At 40.7% G+C, this 18,050-nt stretch overlaps 1 protein-coding gene across 2 annotated transcripts in view; it reads left to right on the top strand.

Moving 5' to 3' along the window:
• The window catches only part of grik2 (glutamate receptor, ionotropic, kainate 2), a 158,737-nt gene that overhangs the window by 21,831 nt on the left and 118,856 nt on the right, over positions 1-18,050 (top strand). The gene's annotated exons all lie outside the window — the stretch shown is intronic.

An 18,050-nucleotide genomic window follows, 5' to 3' on the forward strand; every position in this document is an offset into this window, starting at 1 on the left:
TGCAGTGTAACATAAGGCAAATTAGATTAGACTTCATGTCATTAATGTCTTGCTAAAAATAGTTTGATACAAAAGGAAAAGAAGCACGGTTCTCATTTTCCATGACAAATCACATGATATCTACCCAATGTCAGAATTTATTTGGATTTATTTACTTGGATACACAGCATGCATTGTTAATATCATGACATTATGGATCAATAACTTCTGGAGGAATTTGTTGAAAATCCCTGTATTTTAAAATATTGCAATATATGCATCGCAAAAAGAAAGATTGGAAAAACCTTTCCTAATATTGTGCTGCTCTACTTCAGAAGCCTGAGGAATGAAGACATTTTTTAAGCTGTGATTTTGTAGGACTAGGGAGGAAGAAAAACCTAGACGAGCTCAATGACTCTCATGTAATGATTTCAACAGACTCATTATGATGTGTTTCATTATGATCTCTTTAATTTAAATTGAATTTAATTATTGAATTTAATAGTTTTTGCGCATTAAAAAAACTTTAAGCATGTGCATATTTATTAGTTCTGACTGTAGCCTAATATAGTGCTCCTTTTGAACACTGAAGTTAAGAGCAGAACAGTGATCAGCACACTGCAAAAATATACAAAGAGAAAACATACTCATTGATGTAAAATTTCGCTTGTGTTCATCTAAACAATGTAATTGTTCTTTTTTTGAGTTGAATAACATCAGTTAATTTCTTTCAACTGTTTATGAATGAAAAAAAAAAAACAGTGCAGGAGAGCCGTACAGTTTAACTAGGGCATCAAAGCAAATCTCTCTCTCGATCACTCTCTCTCTCTCTCTCTCTCTCTCTCTCTCTCACCACTGTATGAACGTGAATACTCAATCTCAGACAGAGAGAAATGAAATATTATCCTTTAAGCAAAGCTCCCAAGACAAACCACAGAAAAGTCTGATTGATTTTCTCGCCTGGTTGTAGGTGCGGGGTGAAGAAAAGCCTGTCACGTTTCTCAAGTGCTCTGTGTTTTAATATTGCACCCTAAACAGAAAAACTGCAGAAGAACATCCTTCAAACGGGGCTCGCAGTTGCTGCCATGAAAATGGGTGATATGTGAGTGGGTGTCTGTTTGGGTAGTGTTGTGTAGTCCTACTAATATTTGCACATTAAAGCAATAAAAACTCATTTGAGAGGGATACTATCAACAGCTTGTTTTTGGCTACAAGCAGAAGATTAGAAGAACTGCAAATGATAAATATGCTTAAAAAATGATATTATTTAAGAGACCTGTGGTCTGTTTGTTTGGCTAAAACACAGAGGGCTCATTTTGTCTACTCAGAAAGGATATGTGGCTGTTAAAAACACAATAATGAGGATGGAATGATATATAATATTCTAAGAAGCGAGCCCAGCAAATGCTTCATCACTAAAAATTAGCATACCGTATTTATGCATAGATGGAAAAACACCAGATATTGCTGGAGCTAGGTGCTGGGGTAGTGAATATGGATGTTCTCTGTGGTATTGATTTTTGGTCTGCAGGTTTGTTCTCTTTTATACCTTTTACCTGCAGTCTGTCGGCCAGGCTTTATGGGGCATTTCAACTGTGCCTCAGTGCACATTACGGATGCAGTAAAGAGGCCCCGTTAAAACTGGAGGAAAACATACCGTCTCCTCTATGATGCACAACAACAGTTTAGGCATACGAGTCTAAGCCGCGTACATGCAATATGGGGCCTACAACAGCTTAATGCGCAAAATGCCTTTAATAGCATAGAAAACCATTAATTAAGTGTAAACTAAATACACTGCGGTTTTGCCTAGATCCGAATGTCATGCCCAAATGCTGTAAATAGTGAAAAGACTTGACATTAAGTGCAACCACGACAAAGCATTTTGAAAAAGTAGGCCGTAGTCACCACACATGACATTATGATTGTGGAAACGGTGGGAGAGTGTGACATATGGTTATATTAAAGCCTCTAAAGCAGCAGCCAGCATGATTGTTGGTTGGTAAGAATGGACAGCTCTGTTATTGCAGTTTTGCATAAGCACTCCATCAAGCTTTAAGTGGCACTTCTCCAGATTACAGGCTTTCCTGAAACTGTGTGTTTTTACAACACCTACAGAAGGAGGGCAGAGAGCCTGAGGGAGGAAGAGAGAACCTGCAATATGCAGCGCTGTTGACAGAACAGGTTTCGCAGTAGTGCAGATGGTACATTAGGAGTGCCTGCATATGGTCTCCCATCTCTTTTGTCTTTTTTAATAATACTGTAGTTAAAATTCGAAGCGACAAACTAGTGCATGCTAGTTTACGTGAAAACAAGTGAACACATTTAAAATCCAGTCAACCTTTCCAGTAGGTTTCGTCATGAGCGTGTTCATAAGAATATCCCTCAGTTTGTTTTGTTGGAATATTGCAAATGTGTACTTTTAATCATTTCATCAAGGTCTCTTATTGCAATAGCAGACACTGGATATTCGACTGTGTTACAGAGTTACAGAGTATAGACAGCCTATTTAGTACAAATTTCAGTTAAATGTCTGGATGTACATCATGGTAACGCCGTAGTAGCCCACTATAACAAATAGGAGGGTGTCAGGTTACATGTGCAGAATAACTCCTTTGAGGGATGCCCAGTACTCATCACCAGTTCAAGCAGAGGTCACAACCTAGGCAGGCAGGTACAGAGAGAACCTATCAAGAGCAGGAGAACAGACTAATGGTGTCCATTGTATGCACAGTGACCACCACAATCCATTTGTCTTTCTTCTTTTTTTCGTTCTCTTTTCTTATTATTTTTCCTATTTTTGTAGGCCTAGAATAAGAATTCAGATGCCCATGTGCAGTGATTACATTAGGTTATTGTTCATTATTATCTTTTTAATGTAATACAATTATTTAGTACATTTTGAGCATCTCCAAGCATGTGCACGTCCTGACCACAGCCCTTCCTTCCAAACACGTGTGTGAAGAGCAAAGCAATAATCACTGCTATGTTTACTATAACCACCAAGCAAACAGTACATCTGTAGATATATTGATCAGTGAAGATGATCAGTAGCATGAGTGCATTTTTAGTTTTTGTGTATTTAAAATGCTGAAAAACAAGCAGGCAGGTCATAGGTCAGTCTATTTTAGCAGGTTTCTTTATGGATTTCCCGCTTTCTTGACCAGGACCTGTTTTCCATTGTGTCCCTCTCATTTGTCATCCTGACATACCACAGTTAAAGTAATGGTTACACCCCTGTTTCGTGAAAAGACAGACACCTGCAAGTTCATTTGTTTGGGATAGAATGTTAGTACAGTTTTCTTGCAAAACCTGGTATCTCGAAAACAGCAATTTTACAGGAGATAGAAAAAAAACATCTTAACTTGCAATGGAAGTCAATGCAAAAACATTTTGTTCCAAATTATTTTATCCAGTAATTTTGACAGAATGTGAATAACAATATTATTATTATGTCAAAAAGCGAAAAAACTGGACCCCCACTTGCCTAAAGAGCTCTAAGTAACAATTGTTGTTACTGCTGCACTGTGACCGTAGTGGTTTCGGTAGTTAGAGCACTCTATTTTGCATAGGCTAATTGTTGAGATGGCAGCTTTGCACAGCGATCAGATCAAGTCAGAAAAAATGACACCATGCATGGGACAGCAACATTAATTAGGACATGATTAGCAATAAAATGGAAAGTTTCTCCTGCATGGCTGAACTCAAACACTACAGCCTTATTCCAAGGTTAGAGTGTGTGTGCAAAAGCTAATCACAGAACATGTGGCAGTCACTCCCAAGCAACGCCCTCATTAACCTACACACTGTACAGCAGGAAGGAATGAGAATCTTCTGATTAAGGGCATTGTTCCTGTTGCTGTTTGTTTCCATCTCCATGCGTCAGGTACTGCTTAGCACTTTCTCCACCAAGCAAAATGCCTGTAGGATACCTTGATACTACCTTGAAGCGTGTTTCTCAGCGCAAGAGGTCTCCCTCTCTCTCTCCCCCTCCCTCTCTCTCTCTGTCTGTTGTGTTGGGCCTGGGCTGTAATTACCCACTGAATTATGATGGCTCTGTCGATAGCAGTGTCCTGCTGCTCTATTGCTTGAGCCTCAGGCCTTCCTGAGATACATTTAGGCAGGACAATGCTTTGTTTCCAATGACTTTAAATACAGTTGACACAGCAGCTGCATAAACTATTGACTAAATGTAAATTTGACACATTTGCACACGACTTTTGACGGGATTTGCTCAATTATTCATTTGGCCTATTGAATTTTTGTAGCTTGTCTTGTTGTGCTAGTGAAAGCGCTGAGTTTTTTCTAAAGGGTCTTAGAGCTTTAGCTCCAGATACAGTCGATTTGATCCTGTGAACCTGTAACCTTCTTCCTGCAGTCCACAATCAGGTGCTGAGGAAAATAAATATATTTAACACCAGTGGAAGGTAATAAAAGGTAAGATTAATGGTGTAGGGAAAGAATGCCATATAAGGAAGATACTGAAGAACCAAAAAACAGTCAGTGTATAGCGGTACAAGACCTGGGCTATTTCAAGTGGTCTGTATTGTTTATCTGAAGGCCCTTTTTGTTTTTTTGTTTACCTGTCATGTGTGTTTAGAGTTGTGAGTCTTTGAATGCAGTACTGCTGAATCACACTCATCTTCTGAAGTCCCAGGACTATGTCTTTTTCTTATGAAATATGGAGGACAATTATGTTCCTTGTAGCCCCCTTTCCCTCTTATTCCCTCAACCCCTCCCAGACTTGTGAGACAAAACTGACTCTATTCTCAGTCTTTTCAATTTTGAAGGGAAATTGGTTCTCCGCTGAAATATTAATCCATTCCCACTGATTCTAAATCCAGTTTCCTAATCTGCGCCTTATTAAAAATGCATTGTGGGACATGCTTTATTTGAATGGAGTGGAGGCAGGAGACATGGCAGGGCACACGTGCAGCCAGCCAGCTGGATAGCCTGAGAGACCACTGGAGGTGGATAGTAGATTAACATGGGTTTAGAGAGGGAAGTATTCCACCTTTCCAGAGAGAATCCAAAGTAAAAGTAAATAAGGAAAGTCTGAAACAACTCATTTGAAAAAAAAAATGTTTTGTATGTATATGTGAAAATTAAACTCTAGATTTATTTTTATTTTTATATTTTTTATATTTATGTCAGTTGTATATGTGAATTAATTTGGTAGCTCGAGGAATTTGAATTTAATTTAAAATATTAAATTTTAGTAGGTCAGGACCATTGTTTTTAATATATATATGATCTTTTTGATCTTTTCCTGACCTACTAAAGTTTTATTTTTTGCAATGTTGACGGAAATGAAGACACATCCCACATGTTAAACATTTTCTATCCAATTTGGAAGGACTATCACTATCAATGCCCTCAACACTAGAAGGGTGAAGACTAGCACACGTCTCCTCTGACACATGTGAAGCCAGCCACTGCCTCTTTTGGAACTGCCACTAATGTAGCATCGCTAGTTAGCCAGCGCGATAATAGAAAATCACGACTCCCCAGATCCAATACAGCAGCTAACAGACACCTGTGCTGACCAACAACGCTAAAAGTAATGTGGGGGAAAAGTGGCATCAACCCATCCCTGAGTGGGGAAGGCCAGTTGTGCACTCTCTGACTCCGGCTGCTGATGGCAAGCAGGATTCGAGCCAGTGATCCTCGGATTACAGTGGCAGTCCACTGGACCACTTGGAGCCCCATATTAAACCTTCTGTACAAGCTCAATATGCGTTCTTACATGACTGTGATGCTTAAACATTCAGGACAATCAAAGAGTCTATTAACATGTGGACAGAATAGGACTGAGTGAGCTGCTTTACTGCTCCTGCCGGAATGATGAATAGCACCATCGCTCACAAAACCATGTTTGCGTAGCTTGAAGCTTCTGTGTTGCATTCTTGCATTGAGTATGCTTTGGTCCTTATTCTTACCGCCTGTCTTAACAATAAGAATCTCTACAAACTGTCCACGTACACAGGTGAAAGGTCACTAGATAAAGTAGTGGGTGGTTGGTCATTGATTTACACGGTGATTAATGAATTGACTTGCTGTATTGATTGATGTAACAAATGATAGATGATCGGGCAGCTTCAGGTCTACATTGTGAGATGAGGAGGTAAAGTCATGCGGGCTGCTGCTCTTTAGAGGATTTTGATATTTGAGGATGTGAGAGTCTTTTGTGTTCTGAATAAGCTTTTCTTTGGCTGGCCCATTGGGCCAACCTGTGGCCCTCCGCTTTCAACGGAGGCTCCTCAGATTTAGCTCTCTGCTAGCCTACAACCTTAAATTAGAAAGCTCTCATCTCCCTGCAGGCTCCACATGCTCTGATTAGACAATGTGTGCTCTTTTTGAAAGCACCTCCCCGCCCCCAGCGTTCATGTACGGCTCGTGTAACATTTACAAAGGTTAGGCTACGCTGTCTGAATGAGCAGGTGCCGTGGACAATTTGTATTGTTTCCTTGGTCTGAGCAAAGTCGTGTGTCTGCATGACCATATACAACAGCTTGTGTGATTGCCATTGAACAGTATTGCCATGCTGAAAAAAGCGTCCTTGAGCTGAGAGAGCTGACAGATCATTTTCTACTACCTAGACTTTTTTCAAATACAGTGTGTTATTAGCCCCGTGTAATGTCAAATTCGCCAACACATTGTGACAGTCTGTCACATACACTCTGCCTTTTCCATTGTGTGAAACGATGCTGCGGTGAATGGCTATACAGACTGACAGCGCTTAAGCTTATGAGAGGCACACATGTACGGACACACATCATTATTTTCTGTGGGCGAGGCGGCATAGCACCGAACGCAGGTTTGTCATTAAACTGTCTAGGGCCAACACACACCTCCTGCTGTCCGTGTGTGTTTCTCGGCGCAGGTTTCTGCTAGATGGAGTGTGTGGGAGTTCTCGCTTATGCTCTCGAGTGTGTGCGTGTTGTGCACATGCGTGGGGAGCGGGGGGTACTGGGAGGAAGAGCTTTAAACCCAAACAGGTGGAGACGGGACTGTGTGGGTGGCCTGTATTGGCACCATGCTGAGGGACTTTGAGGCTGCTGTTGACTGTGTGGGTTGTTCTGCATCGAGGCTCGTTAGGTGGAAGAGAAAGAATTTGCAAAAAAAATAAATAAAAAGGAAGGGGGGTAATATTAATAATAACAATAATAAATTGCTGGCTGCAGTGCTTAGCCCCTAAAGGACAAAATATGAGATCCAAAAAGACAAGACAGTATGAACTCAAAGTTTACCTCGAAATGGATTAGCTTTTAGCTTGTTCTCAAACATTGTAAATATATGTGAGGAATTTAGAATATCTTTGCGTTCACAAAGCTGGCAAATGTTGAAGGTCCACTATTGTATTATGTCTATTTTCTTGGATTTTTCAATTGATATCCAGTTATGACAGTGGAACCGTCCGATACGAACCGGCCGTTACGTTTCAACTGAGTTGAATTTACTTACACTGTCCTGCAGGTACAAACAGGGAGAGAGTTAAACTCCACAGCACAGCTAGTCAGAATCTGTATTTCTGCTTGGGGAACCAATCAGAATTTCAATCTAGACAAGAGGCGGGACTTCTCCCAAACAGTAAACCTGCGCAAGTTCTGATTTAGCGATTTTACTGTGATGCACAAAATAACTTTGGTCACAGTTTGTGTTTCAGGGTAGAACCTAATGTTCTCTATAGATTTTAGCTAGCACAGTGTATGAACCTGCAGAATCACACTTTTGAGAGATTGAAGCAAATGAAACAAATAATTTGTAAAAAAAATTATCTTGTGAAAGATCATCACACCACAATGACATCTGGTAGCCAATCAATGGTCTAAACAACGACATCTATCTTACAGCATACAGAAAAATAAAGTTATCAGATCAGCTATGGCAATGTTGTCCAAGTCTCATTTGGAAGCATTTTAGGTCAAAACCTTATGAACTTAGATCAGCAGTTTACACTTTCTTGTAATGATGTAATGAAACCTTATTTGGACAGTCACATGACTTTTTCCAGTTGATACGGCCTTCGAAGCAATGTGTCAGTGTTTTGTTTCAGATGAATCGATTCAGTTTTGAATCTGAGTTAAATGTTGACATCACTAGTGAACAGGTTTACTGGGACACGTTGAGATCGTATAGCTCTGATAGAAGCTGCATGTAGAGCTGTTAAGTAGTGTTAGTCAGTCAGTGGGTGCCCTAGTTGTCTGTTCTCAGTCAACCAGACACTGTTCCACTTGTACACTTTAGCAAAAATATGCTAATGATATGCAATTTTCCATTACCAAACTAGGCTGTTCATCCTGTTCATCTGTTCAGCAGTCAGCGATCACATGGTGTCCTGGTTCTCTCACTGTTCTTTCATACCGGCTGTGCTACGACTTGCTATATTAGGGAATATAAAATAAGGGGTTAGGGCAACTTTCTGGTGGGCTAAATCCAACATTTTCGACAGGCCCCACTTTTGGCAGCCTTACTTAGATGATACATTACTCATCTTTTGAAATGGCACTGTAGTCAGTGTTATCTGTGTATTTGTGTGTGTGTGTGTGTGTGTGTGTGTATGTGCTCGCTGCAGATATGCTCAGATGTTGATCTCACTCCTACAGTGAGTGTGAGGCTTAATTAGTAGCTGGTGCGCTGCTGTTTCCTCATGAATTAGCACCCATAATATGTCTGTGACTGTGAGACACACTTTTTGCAGTCACACACACACATACACAGACACACGCACACACACGCACAATCCACTGCCACTCAGTGGCTTCCCACCTCCACTCAGAAGCCCCAAACATTTAGCGTTTGCGTGCCATGCAGCCTGTGCTTCGGTCTCTGAAGCTCACTGCAGTTTCACAAACACTGCTCGTTCAAACGCAGCAATTTTTCCCCACGTGCCCCGGCGTTCTGAATAAATACACAACATTATGCAGAACAGCGAAAGTGATTACTCGCTTTTAAAAGCTTTTATGAATATTTATAAAGGGTTACTGTCACTGCTTATTTCGGAGGTTATTTTGTTATTCTGTTTGGGGCTCTTAACATTCTGTGAGCAAATCTTTGATGTTCCGTGTCAGGCTAAAGCATTAAGTTAAAGTTGGGATAGACGAAGGCATGGCGATATCTCTGGATGCCACAGTATTTCGTAGGCGCTGAGAGTGAGAGAGATACACTGTGTGCGAATGAGCTTCTGAGCGAGTAGCTGAAGGGAAATATCAGTCACAGGCGACTTAGAGCAGACGTTTTTTTCTGAAGGTAAAGAGCAAAGGAGGAGAGCGAGAGGTTAATTTAGCCGTTAAGATATTTTCCTGCGAGGCCCTCATCAGTATCATTGCAAGTGAAACCATTTGTTCTGTTCAGCAGCCTCTTGCTGAGAATGAGAGGAGGAGAAAGAATGGGAGATATAGAGAAAGCAGCTACTGAAAGGATAAGGGAGAAGATAGACGACGGGAAAGAAGGTGAGAAGCATGCAACTGCGATTGGCTCCCCATTCATCATGGAATTTGGTTTGGCTGTCATAGCAGATTCACAGACACAGCCCGGGGGGAGCGCTAGTCTCGGCATGAGCTGATTCAGTTTGAAATGTCATTTAATATATTAGCCGGAGCTTAATGGATTTGATGGTTCATACCTGAAGACATGGCCTCCTCCCCTAGTGGGAGCCATCATGGCGCATACGCTGAAAAATGCTAGGGCGCGATGACCGTTACATTAGCTTGAATCACAATTACTCACAGCCACTGAGGCTAGAAGAGATGGGACAGCACACTGAACCAGACTGGCGATGCTAAGAATCTGAGCAAGGATTGTCCAGAGAGTTTGTATGATATGGCACTTCAAATTAAAGATGCCACAGAGGGTTCCTAGACTGGTTCCCAAGTTTTGCCTCCAATGGAATCACAGTACATAAGGATAGCGCATGTTGTAAATGTTGACCTTAAGGGGTTTCCCTGAAGAACCACTATCAGTGGTGGCACCACTTTCAGACCATATGTATGTGAAGAACTTATAATAAAGTTTGAGGATACTTTGTAGAACTTGCACATTACATTTGACGTAGTTTACTATGTAGCTCTAAAAAGAAAAATGAATGCGGACACTTTCTCACCATCAACATGCGTCAGTACCGGTTGCATAAACAAACACAGGGATCTCTGAGCTGTGTTTAAAACTCTCTACACAAATGAACTGAAAGTTGGACATTGGCTGTGACCGAATGGATCCCTATTTACATTGTAGGGCACTACTGAGTATGTTGGGTTGAGCATGAGTGTCCAAATCGAAGCAAGTGGTATTCAGAAGTGATTTTATAGGGGGACTACAATTTTCCACAACGCTCTCGTATTTTATTGTAGCATTGTAGCTCATTACATCAGCTGACCGTGGACCAAAATGCATTCTCTTGTTAGCATACCCTTGTTACTAAGCAACAGACAGTGGAAGGAAATAGAGCTGACATCGTTTACTCATATAAGCAAGTGATAGCTACGAGACCCTGAACGTCATGAATTTCAGATATGTTCCTTGTAGTTTGTTAATAGGAGGTTTATGTTTCTTATATTGTTCCTAGGTAATTTATATTAGGAGTTCAGTATTTATTGTCAGTTTTAACTTTCAATTCTGACAATTATATAACTAAAAATTTTCATTTAAAGTAAAATTTCAAAATAAAATAGAAAATGAAAAATGAATCTTAAAATAAAGCATTTAATAACTCATCTCGTAGTAGTGCTTGAGATTACTGCTTTTAATAATCTTCACAGCCTCTGAACATTTGAGACATACTGGTTTAGAACTGCCCGTGGGAGGTCTGTCCATTCTTCATTAAAAGCTGCATTTTTCTCTTTTTAGAGCACACCATGTGAATGAACCTTCCTCTGACTCGCTCTCCTATCTGAATGCTGTCTTACTCAGCATCACAGCGCTTATCATAATGCACAGATCTGATCGGTTGAGTAAGGTAAGACTACTCTGTGACATTCCTGGGGCTCTAAACCTATACCGTAAAGGCTGGAAAAGTTAGTTCAAATAAACTTTGTCTCAAAATGAAATAATTATCAATAGTTTATTGGTTATGGGTCCATGTCCGGATAGAAAAGCATATAGATCCGTATTCTGACTCTATTAGTGGCCTCTGGTGCCATATGGTGAGACTGAAACACCAGAGCTATCACAAAAGCCCCGGAAAAGGTTTTAACTATATGTTTACTGTTGCTACTATTTTATCAGAGAGGAGTGCGATAGGAAGTGCAGTGCAGACCTAACAAACAGAGGTGGTTGTTTTCGTTTATTATTTTCCATCTGTGAAAAGAGAGCTTTGAATTCATATTCAGCACATGCAAAAATGGCCATTCTGCAGTAATGCATGAAGTGAATATAGAGGGCAAATCAGAAACTGTAGCCCTCAGTCATGACATCTGGTTGTCTGCAAACAAAGCGTGATAATACACACTTTGTATTTGGATTATGAATAGATTTCTCTGGGGAAGCTGTCACTGCTGGTTTAAAGATTAGGTTATTTCTAGCTCTACACTCAGGGCTTTTTTAAACCCTTGATCAGCAAGGCCCAAATTTTCATAAAGATTGAATTCTACTGGGAAAAAATAAAGTAGCTGGCTGGCTTGTTGGTGATTCTTGACACAAGACAATAATGCAGTCTCTCTGCGTTATATATGTCCATAGCTCTGACCGTTTACAGTTTAGAGATCTTTTTGCATTGTAAAGTAGGTTACTGCTACATGTTCGTTTCAGCAGAACAAGATGAACTAGGGCGATCTATCCTACCTTGTGCATATACAGGATGCTTCTCGGTTTTCTACGATGATGGGAAAGAGCTAACCATGCCTGTCATCTGTCCCTGTCTGAAAATTTTCAGGGAACAAGTTCATTACTGAGACAGACGGCTCGTTTCGCTGCATCCATCACCCTTTGTTCCATCTCAAAGACTTCCAAAGAACCTTCTACAAGGAGGTGGCCTTGCAGCTGCCTGGCCAGTGTTAGATAAAGGTTCTGCCGTTGCCATGGAGCCCACCTGTCCGTGACCTTGCGGCTGAGCTGGAGTTCATTAGTCACAAAGCACAGCCATAGACCATTCATTCAGCCTGGCCAGTCAGCCAGCAGCAGCAGCAGTGCTGGGCAGGAAACTATGACCGTCATCTTGTTACAGAGGAAATGTGCAAGGTTTTCATCAGGAGCAAGTATGCAGTTGTAAACACACACACACACACACACACAGACATGTACTATGTGTCACTGATGACAGCTGGGGAGAAACAATACAATTTGGAAATTCTACTGATAAATCATGCGGGCTGTTTCATCTTCTATCACGGCGCTGCATAGAACCTTCTGTATCGCAGCCATCTTGGCCTGACATTATAATTCAACACACACTTGACGTTTCTGTTTTCTGCACCAGAAAATAGAATTTCTGTCAATTTGATTTGCTACCCTTTGTTTTCTCATTATCTCTACTGCATGTTCAGCTGTAATTCCCTCATTCAAACACATCAGCTACAATTTTGTAAAGGAGGAGGGGAAATATTCATGCTGGATTTGTAACCAAAGCCATTGCTCATATCTTTGCCCAAAAAAAAAAAGTGCACCGGTTCAATTTTATCCAGACACCTCTCGAAATATTCAAACGAATAAATAGGGTCCTGGCCCCAATTCACAGGGAAATGAATTCTGAACAAGATGACAAATGTGCAGGGAATAATTCTCGACATGATGATGGAAGCACTTCCCTTTAAATAGGGGGTGGCTTTGCAATGCTAACCTCCTTCTTTTTGGCTCACAAAAGATAGATTTTTCTGCTTCTTGGGACTAGAATAGCTCTTACCTGTCCAATTGTTCTGAGCCTTGAATTGTAGTCCTGGGAATCATGGAGGCCTCTTTGTAACTGTGAAACCAACACCCGTTGTCTTTTTTTTCACAGGAAAGAAACTTCTTTTGAAGTGTAACAGACTTCAGGTAAAACAGGTAGTGGCTGCTTCAGTGCTTCAGCATTTTCCTTTTCATCGTTTTATCTCTCTATTTTTGGCTGTTTAGGAATTGAGCCTTGGGGCTAGATGCCAAGAGTGTTAGGAAGTGACACAATGCAAGCTGCTGAGGTGAAACAAGCTAAAGGAATTCTTGTCCAGAAGTGAAAATTCGCCATTGATCTACTCCTGGCCTACAAGCTCCTCCCAATAGACTTCTGTTAACGCAAAAACGCATGCCTTAATTAATCTCCACCGCAGAGAGATAGGCTGATCGTTTACCCAGAGCCCCACAAGAAGTCGATGGGCCTCGCGAGGCACATATTCATATCTCATTAGATCCAAGGCTGATCTCTTAAGCGGACGAGGATTACCACACAATACTGGGGGTGTCAGGGGCCAAACTGTCTAAGAAATGAAAGAAAATCACATCAGGGCACTTCTTCTCAACCACATCTCCGTCCGTGCTGCCGAGATCATATCGCACACTTGACTGCGAGTGGAAAATCAATACGCCACGGCCAAGTTCAAAAAGAATCCTCATTAAAAAAGGAGAAGGCAGCATTTTCCAGGCTCTCGCCAAGTTGGTCCAAGGTGGAGGAGTCAAGCTGGAGGGATTCTTAGCATTGTTAGGCAAATCGATCCGTCGGGGTGGGGGGAGTTGGCCGTGTGAAGGAAGAGAAGCTATAATAAAATTTATGCTGAAGTGTATTCACAAAGTGCACACACACAAGTCCAAAAACAGAAATGAAGGAGCATACGGCGAGAGCGGCTAAATGCTCACCTCAGCAGGTATGAAATTAGCTGTGTTAACACCAGTATGTTCCGGTGTGCTCAGAGCCATTTTGTCAGCTTTGTTGCTGTGGATCCTGTGCTTTTGCTCCCTGGTGTATCCACAACTGTGTAAAGAGTGCTTTTAGCTAGAACGCAGAGGAGATCCCATTAATCTAGGTGTCAGACGCATTCTTTGGGTTCAGCCTTTCAATGTGTGGGTAGTGGACTTGACCCTTGTGTTTACTTTTTAGTTAGCCTTACTCTTGTAGACTCTCTGTGGTCTGAACTAAGATTTTTTTCTACACAGATCTGTGGGAAAAGGTCTTGTAGAACTGAAGCTGTTACAGAGCAGCCTTTTGTGTAAGGCTTGCCAGATGAGGATGAAAAAAAAACCCCATATAACCTCTTTCTGGACATGTAGCTTAAAAGAGTTTCCCAGCAAAAGCAGATGCGAAGTAGTGGGTCAGTTTACAAGGTAGTTTCTTTGAAAGATTTTACTCTTTGAAAGGTTCTAGGATATGCTTGTAGGACTCTCCCTGACTGTTGTAGATAGGGTGCAATCATAAGGAGTAGAGTTTAGGCTCTATATGCTGAAGAGGACTGTTGACATTTCCAAATCTTTGGAAGATTCACAATGCTTCAGGTGTGGGGGAGAGAGTCTGGCATTTGGGAATTGGTGAGTGTTCCTCAATGCCTTGGATGACCGCGAAAGGCACTGACATTTTGCAAGCGCCTCAGTAGTGTTCTCAAGTCTTTTCTTTTTTCCAAAATGTATTGCTGACCAGTCAAAGTAAAGAATGCTATTAAGGTAACAGTTATTTGAAGATGTGTGGATCTGATGGAAGGGGCAGATAGTGTGATAGAGGAGAAAGAAGAAATAGAGGAGAGGTACTTTGGAAAGGCTTGGTTGATGGGCCAGGAAACATGGAAGGCGAGCAAATGGCTTACTGCTTCAGCTGGAGAGCAAGTACTGATGGACTGATGAGGTCATGATATTGATTTTATTTCAGAGAAAATCAGCGTGGTGGAGAAAGGATGAAACGAATTTTGCATGGTAGCTAATGCAAAATGGTAGCCCAGTCAAATAACATGTGAAGATGTGAAGATTAAATGGTGCAAATGATAATCTTCCTTAGATAGGCATAGACAGCAAAGCATAAAAGGTGCAATATTGTCTCAAAAAAGCTGTGTGAATTCCCAGGGATACCAGAGGATAAAAAGGCGGTAATTGTTCAGTTTCCTGTTTGCATTGAACGTTTTCTCACATGAGGATTCAGTAGGTGTAGGCATTGTTTTTTCTGAAATCAAGGGTATTTAAAATTTAGAGTTTATCCTTTTTATCCTTTTGTTGGAGTAACTGTCTCTGTAGTCCAGGGAAGCTTTCTCCTACATTTTAAAGCATTGCTGTGAGGATTTATTACTTTCAGCAACAAGAGTGTTAGTGAGGTCAGGATGTTGGATGATCATCACACCACCTCATCCTCAGCTCACCCATCACCATCATTCCAGAAAACACAGCTCCACAGCTTAATGCTGGGGGGCTTTATACCCCTCTAACCCACACCTGGCATTTGACATGGTGCCAACAGGTTCATGTTTGTCCTATTATATTTGATTTGAGAATAGTAACTAGCTCTTTTTTTCAAAAGAAAAGAGACCAAACTGTCAAGTTTGCTAGCACTGTACATGTAATATAACTGTACTACACTGTAATGCAGGTACACACAAGTATTGGATGGAGCACCGTCATTCCAGAAAACACAGCTCCACAGCTTAATGCTGGGGGGCTTTATATCCCTCTAGCCCACGTCTGGCATTTGACATGGTGCCAACAGGTTCATGTTCATCCTCTTGTATTTGATTTGAGGCATTTGATAAATGGTCATGATAAATGGAGCGATAGAAACGCTCCTGAATTGCTTGGCGTAACAAGACCTTAATTAAATATAAAGTAGAATTTTTTTCACCGGTACAGTTGCCATTTTAGAGCTAAAAAATTTTTTATATTGTATTATATTGTCATTTTGTCTGTTATGAACAAACAAGGACTGAGCTGGGTTAATTAATTTGTGTTACTTTGCACTGAAATAAATCATCATAGATCTCTTGACACCTGACATTTACATTCACCCAGAATTCCTAGGAACTCAGTTCTGCATTTTTGTTTGTAATGTGATTGATACAAATTATGACATGACTTGATAGACTGAATTGCAACATAATTGATTCTTGTGTAGAGGTGTGTAGAGGTCATGTTGGGGGTCACGTGTAGAGCTCACATCGGGGGGTGGGGTTAATTCAAGTCTCTAGATCTCCCTTGTTCCTTCATAGCCACAAGAGCCCACTCTCTGTCTCCTGCATCACAGCTCTGGGTGTGATAAAGATGGAATATGTCCTACAAGCCTGTTACGCTACACTATGCTTCTCGTTACGCTGGGCTGACACTCTGACACTGATAGCCATCAAGCTGTCACTATCGGGGGAAAGAAAGAGGCAGTACGAGCATCCTATTTTCCACATAAATAATCTCTTCTCTAAAGCGGCATCAAGCTAACTGGGGTTGTAATTAATTTCTCTGGGTATGTTTTTTTTCCCCCTCCCTACAAGCAAATTGAGATGGATGATATTTCATCTTTGAATCTCCGCCTAGTCACTGTGATGGGTGTCAGATGGGGAGAGTAGTTCTGCATGCCCTGCACTCTATGAAGGAGCTGAAAATGAGGGATTAGACAGTTCCTTTCCACTTCATGAAGAAGGATTAAACATGCGCACTTCAAGAGCAGGGAAATGTGGTGAGACTTTGCCTCTCTGATCAGGAACTTTAGATGCCACAGCCCATAATTACGCTGTATATCAGCAGATTATAGAGCTTCTGACTAGTCATTAAAGTTTCACACTCATCTGAGATCAGTTCTACAAGGTCTCTTATTAAGGTTAAACTTAGGATTTAGGAAGCCAACATGGGCTTGTGATTGCATTGGGAAGAATTTGCTGAACCCAACTAATGTGAAAAACTTTGAAGGGGTAGATATAAGGGCAGGTTTGGCGGCCATAGTTTTTAATGACTTCATTTCTTAGAAATTCAGGGCAACTGCTTTGAACTCTCTTAGTGCAACTGACCTATTTATGCTCCATTTACCCCCCCCTTTTTTTTACTAGATTGGACAACCTTGACAGGACATCAAACAATGATGAATTTGTCACTTTGGTTACATCACACAAAAAAGCTGCTTGCCACACCTAACACAAACTTTGAATGCTATAGTCTCTCCATAAAGCAATAGTATTATAGTCAGAGTGGAGTATTCAGTTAATCCAAGAGAATTGTAGCTACTGTTGTCATTCTTATCAGCATAATAATTGCCTTTAAGATGTATATGACACTGTTTAAAGAAAAAACATGTATATCCACAATAGTTGTTTTTTTAGTTGAAAGTGTTTTTGTTTTGTTCTTGAATGTTGAAATACTGTCATAATATGAGGAGAAATATTACGTCCAGCAAACATAGAAAACAGATAAAACACTGGCTATAAGAGTTCAGCTGATTAGCATGGGTCCAGTACCTACATAAAGCATCCACTCAGTCGTATAGATTATGTTTGCAAAGTCATAGTGAAGATAGCAAACAATTTTTTTTGAGAATAGTGACTAGCTCTCTTTTTCCAAAGAAAAAGAATACATAATAAAAATACATTAGTCATTGCAAATATTGTTGCGCCAACCGGTTTTGCCCCTTCTCCACAAAGGAATTCTACTGCTTAAGTACTCTTAAGTACACTTTATGCTTTAGTATGCAAAACAAAATTGGTATTGTTTTTCTCCTGGTCAGATGGGAGGTGTAATTCAGTTTTACTGCACTGCTGTAAAGCAGCAAATCATGATTTGAGCTCACCCTAAAGAACACACTTGCTTTTCTGGACAAGCTGAGAGATACAGAACATCACTGAAAATGAAAGAAACATGTGTCTTGAAGCGGTACAGTAATATTACAGGTCATTACACAAATGAGACTACGGTTACACAGCCTTGGGCAGTTCTTACATGCATTCTTTTACCCAACCAACCAAAGTTGCATGGTGCAGTGGTTGCCATGTCAGGCCTGGTGTTGACGTTGTTCTCAACATTACAACTCAGTGGAGCATCAACATGACTTTGAAGCTGTTGTATAAAACATAATGTTGCTTTAAATTGAACGATAGTTTTACCAGTGTTTTGTAAAGCTTGCTCAATATTGCAACAGTCACTATGAAAGAAAACATGTGTGGATGGAGCATTGATAAGTCAGTTGCTGTATTTATTTATTTTTTTGGTTTAGGAAAGCT

The sequence above is a fragment of the Salminus brasiliensis genome, chromosome 5 (genome assembly GCF_030463535.1).
Source record: "Salminus brasiliensis chromosome 5, fSalBra1.hap2, whole genome shotgun sequence".
NCBI classification, from domain to species: domain Eukaryota; kingdom Metazoa; phylum Chordata; class Actinopteri; order Characiformes; family Bryconidae; genus Salminus; species Salminus brasiliensis.